Source organism: Larus michahellis, chromosome 20, assembly GCF_964199755.1.
Source record: "Larus michahellis chromosome 20, bLarMic1.1, whole genome shotgun sequence".
Taxonomy (NCBI): Eukaryota; Metazoa; Chordata; class Aves; order Charadriiformes; family Laridae; genus Larus; species Larus michahellis.
In genome coordinates, this window is record NC_133915.1 from 6,720,485 (window position 1) to 6,738,628 (window position 18,144).

Sequence of the window (18,144 nt, forward strand, 5' to 3'; positions counted from 1 at the left end):
CCTGGCCCAAGACTCTGCTGCATGTTTTTCCTCAACTGACTGAAACTATCAGCACGACTGGGAGTTACTACAGCATCTGAAAACTGCCTTAAATGATACTTCTGCCCTTTCCGCCAGCCTAGCCAGTGTTGGTACCCCAATGGCACCCTCCGTAACATACCAGGCCTGAGATCAGAGCACAAACTCCCTTCAGTAATGGCAAGCACTGAAAAAAAAGTGAAGGCAAATTAAACCTCACCAAAGAAAAGTTAAATGATTCTATTGTTATCTGAGTAGTTTCCAAACGAACCCATCAAAGCCTGGAGAATTATTTTAACTGATAGCTACAGATTAACAATAAGATAAATAGAGAGATTAGAAAACACCCCTTTACACTCAGCTGAGGCTGTAGGAAATTTTCAGCCTCAGCTAATTGTTCTATTTTGCAGTTTTAATTAAGTGCAGCCTCCTGAACTGAACTATTCCAAATAGTGCCTGAGCCCGTGCATACCAGATCACCCAAAATTCCCTGGATATGCTTTTAACTCCTTGGAACCAGCTTCTGACCTTAGGGACTGGAGTTGGGCAGTAATTATACTAGGTGAGATTCGTCACTATGCAGAGACCTAGCAGGGAAACGATGGATTTAAAGGAGTATCTACAGGGTCAGCTACGGGAAAATATGAGCCAGCTCCAGTCCAAAAGAGGTGGACCAGTTTTAGGGCGATGCTGAGCCCAGGGTAATGTGCCCAGCCTCTCAGGAGAGTTTACCAGCCTGGTGCTGGCACCGCACTCATACCTCTATACAGCTTCCACTTCAGGCTTGGCTGACGCCCAGCTGGCCCCGAGTGTGGGCAAAGCAGGCGTACAGCTGTAGACATAACCTGATAGCTCTGCACCATGCAGAGATTTGTTGTTGTTTTGCCACACAGGTTTAGGTTTCACCAATTGCACACTTCTCCTATGCTGGCAGTGCTCTAAAAACAGGTATCTCGCACTAAGGGGCCAGGTATCACCAGGCTCCTAAGTTCAGGAGTTTGATGCTATGCCACACAGAGGAGAAAAGTTAATTTAAAGCAGGCCGATAACAGCACAGTCCGGGTGAGCTCAGGCAACCCTGCACAGTGGTGTAACATGGCCTGTTCCTGCTCTCATTAGTAATAAAGTCCTGCTTTGTCAGGCTCCAACCTGAGTGATTGGGGCTGGAGTGGGATGCCGTGATGCATCCCAGGGCTGGAGGTCTTCCAGGCTGCGCCTCGTCAGAGCAGGGAGGCTGCTGGGGCCAGGCAGCTTTACCTTCGCCCTCTGCGATATGGGCAGCTTCTGTCTTTGACAGCTGTGTTATAATAACCATCTCCGCAGCACAGCAAGCTCATTTCACAAACTGACTCTAATAACTACACACAAAATGGCCTGTTCATTGAGGCCAAGGGTTCCATTTACTCCTGAAACGTTACTTGGAAGAGGAAGCGGTATATTTAATTAAGCATCATGTTATGCTAGGCTTGAAGGATTAAGCAGTAGGGCAATTTCAGGAGACTTAACGCTATGATGCCAAGAACAGTACTGGTGGCTATTTGAGTGAGATGGGATTCTGGCTCCCTGGAAAGGAAGCGTTTGTCATTTTCTGCCAGGCTTTTCCTCTGATCTCTCTTATACCATTTGGTCTTGGAAGTTATGAGAGTTTTTCACAGTTTGTCACTGACTCTGTATGACATCCTTAATATATGCAGTCATGCACCTCCATGCGTCCACACCTCCATCTATATGAGGAAAATTGTAAATGCTCTGAGTTCTAGGAATTAAATATCCTCTTCACTTTCTAACCTTTCAGCCACTGAAGCTAAGAAAAGAAAGTACAATTCTTTTACTGGTTACAAGGTGCAAATACACAATTATAAATACTTCTGATATACATTGATTTGAGAGGAAAATGAGGCCTGATGCATGGTAATGCAGGACCCACTGCAATTCCCAGGCTGGATTAGGCCACTGGCTGCGCTATGGCTCTGTCAGCCTCTAACCACCTTCAACGCTGGATGTTTTAAAGAGAAGACACAGCCCAGTGCGTATATATGCTATGATACGATAGCCAAATCTTGTGATCTTCCTGCTTGACAGCAATGAAAAATGAAAACAAGTGGGGGTGCTTGCCTTATCATCTCTGCACTCAGGGCTGTCTGCACAGAAGTTCTCATTTGCAAAGGGATGATTATTAAACTGATACCGTCAGCTCCTCCTCACTCCAAGCTGCCTCTGCTCCTAAGTTAGGTCTGGCTCTGAATTGCTCACGAGAGGAATTCATCTTGCGACTGTGAGAGGAGTCTATGGAGTCGTGCTTTGAACCCAGACATTTTAGAGAATAAGGTGATGGAAATATGCCCCTATATAGCAGTATTTTCTTGTACCCATACAACTTCTAAGGTTGATGGTCAGGCAGAGGACATAACTGCAGTTAAGAAAGAATGAAATACAAGAACTTCACAGGAAAAGCTCTAGGGAACAAGGGGGAGCAGGGAAAGAGGGTTGAGATATATAGTTATAGCTGACATAATGAAGAGAGAAATGCAACTTGGAGCTGACAGGGAGAGAGCAGAGAGGAAGAGCTCCCACAACAGAAGAGAATTGCAGATTTGGTTATTGCAGTCATATTTGCCCATTTACTACCACAGAAGGTACAAACCTCTGCCTTTCACTGTAAATGAAGATGGACACGGATGTGTGCTGGCAGGCAGTCTCGCACAGAGGGCATTCCTGCACACTAATGTACTCCAAGGAGCCCTGAGTTTGCACTTAATCAGAGGAAAACACACCAATCCACACATCCTGTTGTTACTCCAGGTCACCCTGACAAAGCCAGCAGCTGGTGCTCTGGGACTGGGTTGATGGTATATTATACCTGCCACTCTTCATTTGTTAGGATGGCAAGAGTCTTGCATTAACACAGTAACTCATGACGCTGTATTTAGGAGAAGACAGAGGAGATGCAATGTGTGGTTGTAACGCACCTTTTGGTATGCATTAAGGGGATTCATCTTATCATCACTGTTCAGCAAAGTTTTTAACCATACCCTTAACTTTAAACGGCAAATAAAAATAAAGCAATCAAGAGTCCTTTGTGTATTTATTCACATGGTCACAGATCTTTTTTTATGGAACATCGTTTAAAGCGCTGTCATACCAATAAGATGCCTAAAACACTACCTAGAGACCAAGCAACCATGCATTTACATTTCCTACCTGTCTGTGTTACTGATTCTTTGAGACATTTTGCACAGCCTGTACATTAGGCATGCAGGTGAAGAACAGCATGGGTGGGATTGTGTGTACAGAGTATGTGCACCTTGAGAACAGACGTTCGTGTTCCTACACTCCTTCTCCCCAGGCTCTCTCTGCACTATTGATGCTTCTTTGATCACACTAAAATCAGAAGCATCTTCCAAAAATTCAGGTTGTATTAAGAGTCTTATCCTTAATCCCTCAACTTAACTGCATTGATAAGAAAATACCAATTAAGATTCATATTCCCATGCTGGACCTGTAGTTAGAGACTAAGGAGATTATGTGATCATTCTAATTTCACACCCAGGAATGTTAAATAGTTATAACTTTATCTCATTCAAACAGCAATGGCCCGTGAGCTCCAGGGTCCTTTTGGCCTATTTGTTGCTACCACTGCAAATGTCCCCTGACCTTCAATTGCAACAACCTGGGTGGCCCCTCTGTACCTTCAAAAGAAAGATTTCTGCAAGGGAAACAGCGGCAGCATGCATTAGCAGTCTGACCATACCAGTATCAAAGTGCTTCACCCGAGTCTTCAAGACAGATCCAAGCATGGATGACAATATTAATGAACAGCTGCCAGCACCAGAAAGTACAGCGCTGCTGCCTGATTGTATGAGACAAGAATATAAGCTGATGCTTGCTAAGGTAGCAGGAGACAAAGGAGGGGTTTCATACACCTGAATCTACCAGGCGCACCTAAAATCAGGCAGGAGCAATAGCACATATTTGCAAGGGAGACTTACAAACCATGTGAATGGCTTGCAGCTGTAGGATTTTCCCAAGTTTGCTACCAATTTATGTAAAGTGAAATGACAAATGTGGCTTAGGGGAAGTTTTATTACCACTCATCCTTAACAGCCTGGGAAAAGAGAGATTGAACTAGGAAATCCTGCAAAGCCTGATCATTTTCCCTTGCAAAATTAAAGTAAATCTGGTGGGGATTTGGAAATTCAAATGGACTAGCTCAGAAGCTCACATACTGGTGGGGCAGAGGATGAGATGAGCCTTGAGCTGTTGTTTGGTTTCGTGCATATATATTAGGCACTGAAAAGCTGGATGTAAAGGTAACCAATGCAACAACACTATCTTGTTTCTGTTGCTCTGACATCTTCCATCCCTCTTCATTTTTTCATGTACTCATTAGCCTCCGGGCCTGCATGAGATCTGAAGAGAGGCCCTTCTTCAGCATGGCGCTCCCACTGAAGCCATTAAGCCTCTGCGTGAAAGCCCAGAGCTGCTGCGCAGAGCTCGCTCCTGGACAGAGGCCCCAGGCTCCGAGCTGCTTGGGCTGCAGCTGCCTCCTGCTGCCTGCCTCCGCAGCACCCAGTAGAATCAGGCTCCCAGGCTCACTTGGCACTAATACAATATGAAAAGTAGTCATAAAAAATAACAGCTCCAGGCTCTACAGATGTGGGAAAACTGACTCCAGCTTTAGTTATTGCAAGGCATTATTTTTACAGGAACAAAAGAGCAGAGGGTGTTTTGCGAACAAGCAAGCAGACATATTCGCTGGCTGCAGAACCTTCAGCCTGGATAGTTTAAGCCCAAGCGTTCACTTGGCGTTAGAAGGCAATGAACTAACCTTTTCCATTTAATTTCTGAAAACTCCAAACTAATTATCTTTTCATTCTTCTTCCATCCTTTCACTGCCAAGGGAAAGAAATCAGGACAGCACTCCTGGGCTTTCTAGATCTTGCAATATTTATCACCTGAAGCCTTGTTCCCAACAGGGACACTCAGCACCGAATCTTTTGTGCTTAGATGAAACCAGCCAGGGAGGCTGGGACAGGCACTGGGAGCATCATTCTGAAGCCCTGAAGGAAACATGACCATTCCATTCGTGAAGAGCCCAATCACTTACTGAATGTCAGATTATTTTTTTGTTGGGTTTTTTTTTTTGAGTAAGGACCCAGACAAGGGGGACAGCAGCAGGAGAAAGATGGAAGAAAAGAAGAAGAAATAAGAAAAAGTGTGAAAATACAAGAATAAGGGAAAGATTAAAAAAAAAAAAAAGCAGTATGGGGGATTAGGATTCAGGCCAGCATTGTCTGCAGCCTTCCAAACCATATGATATATCTAAGGAAAAAGGCAGACAGCACATCTGAGTGAAAATTACAGGTGGCTGAATTAATTAGCTCTAAATCCCAACACCCCCAAACATCAGGCGCTGGGATTAAGGACTCAAAGCTAGTTTGCTGCTGAATCCCAAACCTCAGATATTATTTGGATTCAAATTGGAAGTGTTGCAGATGGGTTCGTTTAGGGAAGGAGAACGCTGTCTTTTCCCATTCTTCCTTCAGCTGAAGCAGAAAGGCACCTTTCTCTTTCCTTCATAACACGATAATAAAATCACTGCAGCCTTCCCTACCCCTGACTGTGATTTGTTCCCATTGATCTAAACAAGCTTCCAGTTCTCCTCAAATGCTCTGGTGCTCCAAGACGAGTAGGGAGAAATTCACTTCAAGGCAATGTGAGATTCGCCTCTTTCCATCCTCTGTGCTTGTAGAACATTATGTGCAAGAAATTTACTGTCCTTAAACGCTGAAAAAGTCCTATTGTGTGACTAAACAATGGGACCCAATGACAAATGGCATCTGATTTTACCCTGAAACACTGAAGAATTGCCAGCTTCACTTGATTTTGAGGCAAAGCTCCTAAGAGGTCACCAATAACCATGTGCAGCCAGATTCAGAGAGGCTCATCAAAATAGTTGATAGGCATCAGAACTACATTCATTCCTAGTGCCACCACCTACACCCTGTGATAAGTCATTTGATCCCTCTGTGATTCGGTTCTTCCTGCAAAATAATCCTTATTTAGCTAGTGTCAGCGCTGGTAAAATAAAGCATTTGTGTTAGTGAGATGTTCAGACATTATCCTCATCTAAGTGGGGTGAGAATCTGTACAGGTTGAAAAGTTCCTTAATCTTGCAAAGAACATAACCTGTATCTCCTGCTAAATCAGGTGAGTATCATATTATTTGCCAGCACCACCTTGTGCAGGTCTAATTATCTGCTGGCAAAGGAGGTATAGAAGCACAACTGGCAGTGCACTTGCTTCATCTGGATGGTGCCAAACAAGCTGGTAAGTTCATCACAGCCTGTGTACAGCATCCAGAAGTAGTACACAGGGAGACAATTACTGTTCATGTGGCTTTCGTACTGGATGTGATCAGAGGCCTGGAAGATATTAGTGTTTATTATAGCATTGGTACCCAGTCAGGACTGAAAACACAGTCATTGCCAGGATGCTCACTCGAAAATGGATTTGATGGACAGAAAGCTTGGAAAAGCTTGAACAAGAAGAGAAAAAGAAAAGGCAGGTTTGGAACAGTGTAATCATTTCTCAGTGAAACACTGAGTATGGCAATTGATTATTGATCATGGATCCCTCTCTCCCAGGGTCCTGTGGATCTGCCAAACACCATACCAGAGTTAATCAGGTATTTGCTTCCACCTGGGGAGCCCACTACCTGTCTCTGAAGGACACAGTACTACTTGAATGCAATAGCTTCTCATCAGGTCTGGTTTTATATATAATCAGGCACACTTTACAATCTGCAGGTGGCTCAGCAGGTTGCAACAGATTTTTACTGCTTTTATATTACGCCTTGACCACACATCCATCCCATAGAGCAAGCTGCCAGTGGCAATGGGCAGCGTTTGTTTAGAAGCAGAGCGCTGGCATTCCGCAGCTGAGTTTTATGTGCCCCACAGTAATGCTGACTGCATCCTCACCAGGTTGTTCCCTAAAATCACTGAGCATCCATGCTAGTTACTGCATCCTCTTAGTAATCACCAGGAGAAGATAACTACATGTCAATATGCATTAGCAATGATGAGGGCAGCAGTAGTCTTTAGCAGGGAACTCTCAGCATGAGCTGACCTGAAATAACTCCACAGGAGAGCAGAAAGGCAGACAAGACAGGATGGAGACACCACAGCTTTTCTACTGCAACTTTCTGAATCAATGTAAATGTTTGGGAACTTTTACTCTCAGCTTGTACCACTGCTTGCTGAAACTGGCATCTGGGGCAAGAATATGCAAGTATCACCTCCCCCTCCTGCAGGATAATGAATTTCCATTCTCCCTTTAAAAAACAAATTGCGCTTTCATTGCAAGTCATTTCAGTTGGATGTCTCTGCTAATACCACTGTAGCAGGGGGCTCCAGATGGTGCCCTTACACGTCCTCTTATATGTTCTCTTGGCACAGAAGCAAATCTTCTTTGGGTTAGAAGAAACTATGTAAGGTTTCTCTGGGAGAGATAAGGCTGTCAGGAAACTGGTGCTCTGTCACTGTTTTTCTGACAACAGTCAAACATAAGGGTAGAGTTCCTCCTTGTAGGCAGTGTTGATCTAAGACCATAAATGAGAAGGCTGCCAGAGATATTTTTTATTACCTCCACTGCATGACTGGCATGCACAGGGTGACATACCAACACAGCACGAGGGACAGTGTACTAGAGAGTGCTTGCTTTTGCAAACTGCTTTAAGAGCTACTTGCCATAAAAGTCCCCAGTACAATTAACGCTGTAGATGTCTTACTCTGCGAATATAAGCTTGATCCAAAGGCCACTGCAGTCTTGCCCAGATGTCAATCGCCTTTGTGTTAGGTTCCTCATGAAGCTACAGGGTTCTTCTGCTTGTACAGAGACATCATCCTGTCTTTCTCTGCACGCCATGTTGTAGTGGGCTGTATCACAAAAGCACAGAAGTATTCTATAGAATGAGTCATTCCCACCAATATCTTTTGGTTAATGAGTCCTGCTTTACCTAAACCCCCCAAACGCGTGTCTAACTGTTCCCAAGTTAATTGTTATCTGCAAATCCCTGAGGAAAAAAATATTGAAAAAACCCTAATTGGAACAGTTTGCATCACGGGGAAATAGTTCAGTTAGCTCCATATATCCCTTATTCATATGGTGCTGAGAGCAGTGAAACCCAGGAGTGTATCCCTTTGTCAGCGCATGTCCGTTGGTCTGTCTAGCTCTCATCTGTCTCTGTTCCCTTCATTAAGGGGACAGCAGGTAGCACAGTGGATGACAGATGGGCAGAGGATGAACTAGAATAAGGTTACTCATCATCCGTTTGTGCACCAGAACAAGATGGATGGTCATGAAGAGCTTTCAATTTATCCAAAGGCTGAGTCAGAAAGCCCATGTCACATGTCCTGCAAGGGCCTTTCTCACAAGAGCAGGGGACACCGATTTGTAGCCATCGATGGGCAAAGCACTGGAGAGGGCAGGAGCATGCAGAGCTGGTTCCAAGGTGTGATCTCATCTGAACTACATCTCAGGCTTAGAGATCTTGGATGTACAAACAAATTACAGGCTGGATGCTTACATTTAAGCTTCTCGTCAATAGTCATGGCCTCCCTCAGGGGAAAAAACCTCCATGGCTTTTTCTGGAAAGGGGAAGAGTCAGTCTTGCAGAAGGGAATCCTCACGGTATGCTATTTCCTGGCAGTAAGATCTAGTTACTTCTTATTTACATCTGCAGCTATAGACTCTGGGGACCCAACCGTTATACTAGGGTACCACGCAGACATATATTAAAGAATAAACAGCCCTGAGGTACAGCCAGGCTAACAGAAGGCTATGTGGGCAGAAAATGTGTAGGTCAAGAAGGTGGGCAAATGTAAACCTGTGCTTCAGCAGCTTCACCCTTACAAAATACACAGCCCAAGTAATGCAACCCTGTCACTGAAGAAACAGGAAAAGGAACCTGGGTCTTCTGTGAAACTTTGCTGACAGTAGCAGAAGAAAAGCAAGTAGTCAGAGACAGTGATGAGAAAGGAAAAAATTCTGAGCAGCACCAAACAATTTTTTTCTTAGTTATGCAGAAATTGCCCCTACCTCTGCAGCTTCCTCCAATTTTTTTTTTATACAATGAAAGACCTCATTCCATACCAACATGCTCCTATTCTTTCCCTCCAGTATACAGGGGAGCAAATTCAATCTGTGAAGCTTTTGTGATTCTCTTTCTCACTCTGACTTCCACTCTCTTTTCTTTGTAAAGTTTGCAGTGTACCTACCACAATGATAAAATGCAACCTGTTTACAGGGAAAGAAAAATCTACCTCAGCACTTTTTCCATGGGTGGAAAAGGCGGGGGGGAAGAGTACATTTTAAAGCATTTTAGATTGTGACTTCTGCAAATTAGAAAACGCGCACTTCTTCCCCAGATGGAATATAAGCAATTACACTGTGAAAGCAAGTGCTATTTCTGTCCTTTTCGCCTCACAGTCCTACTAATGCTTTTAAGATACATAAAGATACACTTGTTTGTGGTGAGGAACTTGGCCACCTTCAGCAGTTTGCATCTGGTCTATGAGATCAGGGAACAAGGAAATAGCTTTGCTTCATATTAGTTTTCACACCAGTTCAATAAAATTCTTTGAAAGCCTCAGAGACTGAATTCCTTTTTATCCACAAAGCCCTGCAAACTTTCTTCCGTAGTGTTCTTCAGGCCCAAAACTGCCATGGGTTTCCACTGCTGGTTATTCATAGTACATGGCAGGACCCAAGATGGGCACGGTGCTCCCATACCAGATGCTCCTGAGGGGAAAAACATCACAGCAGCAGGGCCCCTTGGTGCCAAAACCAAACTTCTCTCAGCCCTAAGCCAGCTTTGTCAGATTAGGGTGGTATTTATATATAAATACACACCTCAGACCTTGCTTAACAATTTCAATGTGCAGGAAAACACACTGTGAAATAGCTGTTAATGATATTGCCCCTCTGATTCCGTTTGTTCTATCAGGATTGAGAGAAGACATATTTAAGACAGCAGCAAATAAATATAGGAATAAATGGATGGCTAGACATATGGATACATAGACAAATATAGACATACCAGATCCATCTGGCATATGCCTCTGTACGCCATCCCTCCACATTTGCACTTCACCCAGAACTGAGCATGTGCACCCCACAAACTGAAACCTAGCAACATAATTGCACAAATACCTGGCAAGGGCAGGGCATGGGGATTGTCTCCCAGCTGAATGATCAGTTTGGGCAGCGCAGGTGTTTGGCCTCTGCCAGGTGAAGAGCTAAGAAATGCTCTCCCAAAGAAAACTTCCATAGGTTTGTTCTCCCTGCTGCCTTAGCCCTACCTTATGCAAAGAGGTCTTTTTGTTGAATGCAACCTTCCCACTGTTACAGACTTGGCTTTTTTCTGTTGCCCTTTCTTTTGCATTAGCAGAGCATTGCATTATATTGTGTCCTCCCTTAGCTAACCCTTTATCACTCCATATGTGATTGGAGGAGCTATCTACCAGCAGCATATGTGTTTAATCAACTTTAATACTTCCACAGACTATAAGTAAGAGAAATGTTCTGGATGGGGAATAATTATCATTTTAATTACATTAGAGAAGATAGTTAGAGTGCCAGAGGGTAAAAGAAGATCTGTGGCTTAGTACACGACGAGGCTGGGTAGTAGCAGCCAGGAGGTAGACCTGCTTTGGCTGTAAGGCAGGAGAAATATGGACTGAGGGCGCACATCTCTGAAAAAGCTCCTTTACACATGCAGTTCTGGCTCTGGCAGGAGCAGAGATGGCTGAAACTGCACTGCTGCATCCCTGTCCCATCCCAGCCCAGAGGTAAACAGTGGATCCTGGAGATTCCAAATCATATTCCCCTGGTACAGATTTATAAGCATACAGAAAGCATTAGGAATTTACATCTGAGTGACTTCTAAGAACAAACAGAAAACTTTCCTCTGCAGTGGTCACAGTACTAACAAGATAGCAATCTGCCTCAGGCATGATAAAGAGGGGGAAACAGATACAGAGGCAGCACACAGCTCAACTAAGACTATCATGTGTCAGAGGCTTAGCTCAAAATACAAAAGCCCGATTAAATTTATGGAATATCTTTAAAGTTTGAGCTTAGATTTCTTTCTGTTTGCCCCAGGGTATAGGTAAGGCACATGTCCCATTTTTCTTCTAAATCTACAAGGGTTAGAAACATTCCTTTTCATAAAGAAACAAGTGCATAATGCTGAGATTCACATGTAATCACATCTCTGCAACAAATGCAGCCTTGAGAACAAACAGTAAATATTGAGAGACTTGTACTGATAGAATCACAAAAACTGGCAACATTATAAATCCCTTTGGAGACTTTAAATATCTCCTGCCTATCCTTAAAAGCTTGCAATCCAAGAAGTATTCGCTTAGTAAATTTTACATAGCTATCTGCTCTTGGTGGTGGGAGATTGGTTGCTGTAAGTCTACAGGTCTGTTTCATAACTACAAGCCTTAAGTGATTTAAACAAAGAAAGAATGAAAAGCAAATGGTTTGTGGCACTCCCACAGAAGCAGACTGCCTCAGGTTTCTGTGAGCCCTGATTTGCAAGAGCAGCATAATGAAGGAAACTGGATTCTGCAGCATGCTTGCAGGACCTCTTCTTCCAGCCCCAAGTTCCTCCCATGATGGGACCCATTCCCACATCACAAACTTTTGCAGGATGAACTGCCAGGCCCAGGAATTCTTCCTGCTGAACAGCTGCAAAACTGATGTGAGTTACCTGAGTTTCCATGAACAGCTGGTGGCCATGACACCCTTCATACATATCGGAGCCCACCTGGTAAAGCAACCAGCTCAGTCCTTTACCTGTTGATTGGACTGTGTAATTACCATACTTAACTGTCTCTGTTACAGGAGTGCCAAGGGATCAGCCAAGTCATGGATCACATTGTATGAGCTCATTTGCAAAACAATGTAGTCCCTTTCTTGGGGCCCTTCTCATTTGTTTGCATTTACAGAGAAACTGCTGCATTAAAAAAAGGAAAAAGGATGCAGGAACTAAAAAAAGAAACACTGATTTGTTTCAGGTTTGCTTTGGTACTGTTCATTGTATTTAATGACTAGGTTTCTTTTCAGCCCAAAATAAGAGATTTAAAACAAACTTTTCTTTTTAAATAGATCACTTGTAGGATTACCTGAGCCATCTCCTCATCTCCTCCACTGGATTAGTATAATCAGTACTGAATTATGCCCCTGGGGCCAGTTTCATTACAGTCGTCTCTTTTGACACATGCATACAGCACCTTAGATTTTAAGCACATGATTATGTTTTGCATTTAGCATCAGCTTGAAATATATTTGTTTTGGCCCAGTAGTACCAATATTTCACATACTGGTTCTCTGCAGGGCTAAGTAACAAATATGCATCACACTTATTCAAGCAAGGAGGTGTTTCCTTCCCAAGGCAGCCCCAGTACTCCAGCTCTGCCCCAAGTGAAAACAAAGCCCTGTGTTACTGTACCAAAGGATGGGAATCCACACACCATCCCATCTCGATGTAGCCAGCGAGCAGCAGCTAAACTCCTTTAGAGACTGTTTGCACGCTTGTTTCTCTATGAGTGTTACCAAAGCTAATTTACTGTAACTAATGTGGTCCTGTCAGTTGTTGTAATTTTCTACTGAGGTAAAATCGCCAGCTCCAAGCAGACGGCATTCTAGCTGGGAAAGATTAGCTCCTGTTAGAGAGGGGCAGCTCTGAGACTACTCCCTGGATTGTCATAGCCGTCAGATCACACGTTGCCTGAATTACCATTACCCAGAGAGCTCCACACACAGTATGGCATAATGGGACTGGCAGCATCCCCGTGTCAAAAAGCCTGGGGCTGAGAGGCAGTGCTCTGCAGAGGTGACACCTCTGGGAAAGTCACAAATACAACTGTGCTCAGTGTACAGCCTGGACAGCAAGCAGCAGAGTCCAGAGGTGGACCATATACCCCAGGCTACCATAAGAACCAGCTATCGTGTCTATACAGGACCCAGGCAGGACCTCCAACCACAGCTTTGTGTGGAAGGGCCCAAATATTCCATGGGGTTTTCTTCCTTATTTTCTAATTTTCTGGTTTTATATTCTGTTCTTATCCTAGGCTCAGAGAAGGACCATCAGCAAAACACTAAAATATACTGTGGAAAAACATCTAGTTGCAATGACAGAAAATGTCTTGGCTAACAAATGAGCTGGTTAATGTGTCTCCCTGTTCTGTCCTAGTTTTCCTATACAATACTGAGATACTTAGGAAAGTTGATCCTAATTAACTAATGATGTGAATTTAGAATGATTTAGTTAAAACACATTTTGCCTCCCGGGGACACACACATTCATATCTGAAGCAACTTTAATTCCATCTAGAGAGAATGGGTATTGTCGAGAGCAATCTAGTTACCATGACTTAATAACTTACTTCATACCAGACAGGAACTGCCTGTGTGTATGCTCTTAGCCCATCCTAACCGCAAAGAGAAACGTCAGCTTTAGCGGGATTTTGCTTTACAGTTGGCAGGGTAAGAGCTTGTGCAGTTACTGCGATGCCACAGGCAGGTGGTAGCTCGCAAAGCCATGAAGCTCCATCTTTTCCAATCCTACACTAACTCCACACTAACTGAATTACATTTTCTTTCGTTTTGACTGAGGTTATCCACACCACAATTTAAAGTCATGCAATTAATCTACTCTGAAAGTTAGTTTGGATTAGTTTTTCTATGTCTACCTGTACAAACTCTTGATGTCTTTATTGCTTCACCAGTAGCACAGAAATCCCTATGAATACATGCTGTGTGCATGTTTCTGAGTTTGCAAGCCCTGGCTATGGATTTTAAGCCCAACTATGAAAAATGCCTGCCTTTAACTTCAGTAGACAACTACAGGTGTTACCTTAATACCAATAATAATCAATAGGAGTCATGCCGATAGGCTGTTAGAAAAGCTGTGCTCTTGTTAAGTTCTTATATTAATTTTACATTCCAAAATTGATTCAGATAATCATCTCAGGTTTTATGTGCTTATCTGAAACTTCAAGCCTCTGATTCTAAGGTAACACTGATAAAGGTATTTAGCGCACACACACACAGAAACACAGCAGTAAAATGCACAGAAGCTTTGTACTCAAATACCGGCATATCCTGGGTGAGATTTATCTCAAAGGGAACAAATTCAAGGCCAATGTCTCACTTAGCTCCAAAGCCACGGTTCTTAAATTCTTAGTAGGACTTTTCAAAATTCTATTCCAGGATTTTAGGAATGAAATAATAAACAAGCTTGATTTTACATTTCTGCTCTCCAGTTTGCCGTTTCCTTAGTGAAGTCAATGGAACTGTATAGACTTACACCAGCTGGGTATCTAACTCTCAAGCATCAAAAATCATTGCTGCTTTAAAGAAGAACAATGGATATACTGGAGCACTAAAAAGTCTTTTCTATCTTTATGATTTACTTAGCTTATCACAAACATGCTGCAGATAAATACTTAATTTCCAGCATTATGCATATCAGAGGGTGGACTGCTTTCTCTGGTCACAGATTGAATTTATCATTACCAGTCAAAAGCACCCTACAGATTCAGCAGAGGGTAGAGATCAGTTGTTTCATCCAAATGAAACATCCTTCTCCTTAATGGTCTTTGTGTTTGCCCCATCCTTCCTACTTTGTCCCTTGGCTACAAGATGATCACAAACGCTTTTGGATTAGACCTTCAGATTTGCTTTTGGACACACATAAAATAATCATTCCTGAAAACAATTCCCCCGTGATTAAAGATCCGCTGCTGCTAAAAATATTTAAAGCAGGAATCATCCTGAATAATAGACTTGGCAACATGCACCAGAGATGACAGAAATTGCTGGCACTGTGCAGAAAACAAACATCAAAAGACAAAATAGCATCAGACACTGTGAAGCAGTGGAATTTTTTTTCCTTTTTGCTCATGCCATTTTGCCAAGGTTGTTTGTGCATCTTTGTGTAATTCCAGCTAATCACACAAATTCTTCAATTCAAGATATTCTTTGAAATCTCCCTGGGATGGCACCTACACTTGTGTGCCCCTCATTCTGCTCCCGTTATGAACCACCCTCTCGGTTCTAAATGAAAAACTACATTCAGTAGGAAACTGTCAGGGGTGTTCCATTTCGCAGCTTTTATTCCACTTCATTTGCTTTCTTTTTTCCCCCTAAAGAAATGTTATGGAAGTAGCAACATTTGCTTGCTCCTTCCTCCCTTCCCTTTCTGTGTGGGAACTCTCAAGATACATGTGCTTGTTAGTTCATGCAGTCACCCACTGCTGTCACCACACTGCCCTTTATTGATAATTCAGCCGATAATTGGTTCTAATGGATGTGATCTGGAAGTGCTGCCAATGAAGGGCCTGATCCAGAGAAGGTACCTGGATGCCTCCCCGAGGGCACAACACAATCTCAAGCAGCAAGGTCAGAGAGAGTTGGCAGCATAGGGGAGACCATAGCACCTGGCAGGATTGGGTTGTGTCTTGATGTTGCTATCCATTATTTTTCACAGGGACTCAAAATCATCTGCATGGTGCTTTGCACTCATCTGTAAAAACATGTAACTTACCCCAGCCTCTGAGAGCCTACGGCCCCCGAGACCTTCCTAAAGAGAACAAGGTACATGCAGCAAGCAGTCTCAGGGGGCTGACCTCAGACACTGCTCTCCATTTGCAGCCTGTTCCAAGACAAGCCATGATTGATTAAAAGTGCTCTGCAGGCCTCAGACTCAGAGGGGTCTGACAACATGCGGATGAGACCACAGTGTAGATCAGACAAGTTTTTGCGGAATCAGTGCTGTGCTCAGTCTTCCAGTGTCAGAACCCATGGGAAGCAAACTGAGCAGCAATAGCATAAGATGAACCAATACAAATCTGGGTTTCATCCTTTCCACCCCAGGGAGCTGATCTCCTTTTGTGGCTGGGGATGGGAAGATCCTCACTTTACCATTGTCTCAGAGATAGAAGGAATGAAGAGGACATGGAACAGGCCAAATCCCGCTTCACTAATTTCATTCCTTTAAGCATTATATGCAAGTGAACTATGAGAAAAAAATACAGACACTTCAAATCACATATGCATACAGCGCTACGTCTTAGGAACCTTTTCAATTAAAGGGTCTTAACAAGAGCCTAGCTAGAAATTGCTAAGAGGTGCATGACTGCAGCATATTTGGCACAATCTGAGAAAAACCCTTTGGGGAGTTGAGAAACAGCAATGAAATCAATCACATCAAAGCAAGTATAGGAAGAGGGAATGACAGAGGACATAAAGGTGAGGAAATGACCTTGCTGAAAGCTAAGTAGACTGAAGGATAATAGTGCTGAAGGACTGTACTGCCAGGAATATCAAGCCTGAACGTAAAGGGACCAATTCATAGGACTGGATACACAAAGATGTGTTTCGCAAGTTGCTAATTTCTGCAGATCCCGTGAACATTAAGTGCAGAGGATCAAGGTTGGGGCATATTTACGCTCACAGAAACACCTACAAAAGCAGAGGATTTGGCCAGATCTGGCTTAAAGCCTGCTGGGGCCCAGGGGAGAGCTTTTTGACTGGCATCCACAGTTTGGTATGAAGCTGATGACCATCTTGGACAGACACAGTACAAGCTGTTCTCTTGTTCTGTAAAGGTGCAAAGTAGAGACGTGTGCTAACGATGCAGATAGTCCGTCAAGCAGTATCAGGTGCTCCTCAGCGCACTTGTATGTCCAATTAGGAGTGAGAACTGTGCAGCCAGTGCATATGGATATCTCGTGGAGTTTTTCCCAGGGTCAGAGGATAATGACCCCTAAAGTTTAAAGACCTTCAACACAGCAGTACAGCAACCCTGCCAAATCCTGCTGTCAGTTTGAAGGCTTGTTAGCAACACTTCTCCAGCTTATCTCCCTGTGATTAGCGAGTTTCCAGTCTCTCAGACCATGTGAAAGAGCAAGGGCTAACAACATTTATATTTCACCTTCCACATATAAAAGCAACAGCATTTCTACTTCATTTACTTGGTTGTTTGGGGCTTTTTGTTTTGTTTCTTCAGGGGAAAAGATGTTCTGGTCACAAATCTCACTTTCTGAATGCACTGGCAATAATAAATTTATCCAATTACTTCTAGGGGATATTTTTTAACTTCACTGGAATTTCTGATGCACGCACAGAGTTATATAGGGATCAGATTCTTAAGCAAGCATAATGAATATCTGTGCACACACAGTAAGACATCAGCATATTAATGGGAGCATATAAGCACATACAACACCAGTATGAAAGCTGCACAAATGTATGTTCATACAACCACTTGCTTATGCCGATATCTGACTCCCATGGACACATGGCATGTAGAAGAGCTCAGAGCACGTGCTCAGCCGTGCTTATCAGCACCACCATCACGCCTGCTTGCTCGGGTATCTGCACAGCCACATGTGCCCATCTGATGCAGTCTCAGGCAGACACGCACATTCTGTAAGCGAGAGTGAAAGGTTCAAAACCTTTTTTCCAGAGGAAAAAGTACCTGGCTTGCTATCCACAGAGCTAATTTTTCTAATTAAAATGCATAACATTATCATGAATTACTGCCAGATGCAAAAATAAGAATTAGAGGTGGGAAAACACACTCTAGCCTGACTCCGGGTCCTAGTATTGCCTACAAAGTCTGAGCTTGTCCCTGCATTCTGTGCTTACCATCTGCCTACCAGCATCAAGACATCATGTATACGATAGCTATGGACCTGCCATTGCTTCTACCCTGTGATAGGCTACTTCAGTACTGCAGCAGTTCCTCCCCCCTCCCCAGTTTTACTATTCATATTAAATCTTCATCAATGCAGCAGATAAGTCAGCTACACAGAAAAACAGGAGGAACAGAGCTGCAGCTCAAAGTGCATTTTCCTCCAGCACCCAAAGGTGGTGCTGTTGCATTTACTGTTAAGGGCAATACACTTCAACAAATACACTTTTTTTTCTTAAAGAAAACATTAAATCAAGTTTCCTGTACATTAAAAATGCGTATTGTTTAAGCCATATTTAAGTTTGACACCTACATGTATGCCTTTGCCATTAGCATGTCTGGTGCATCTGTAT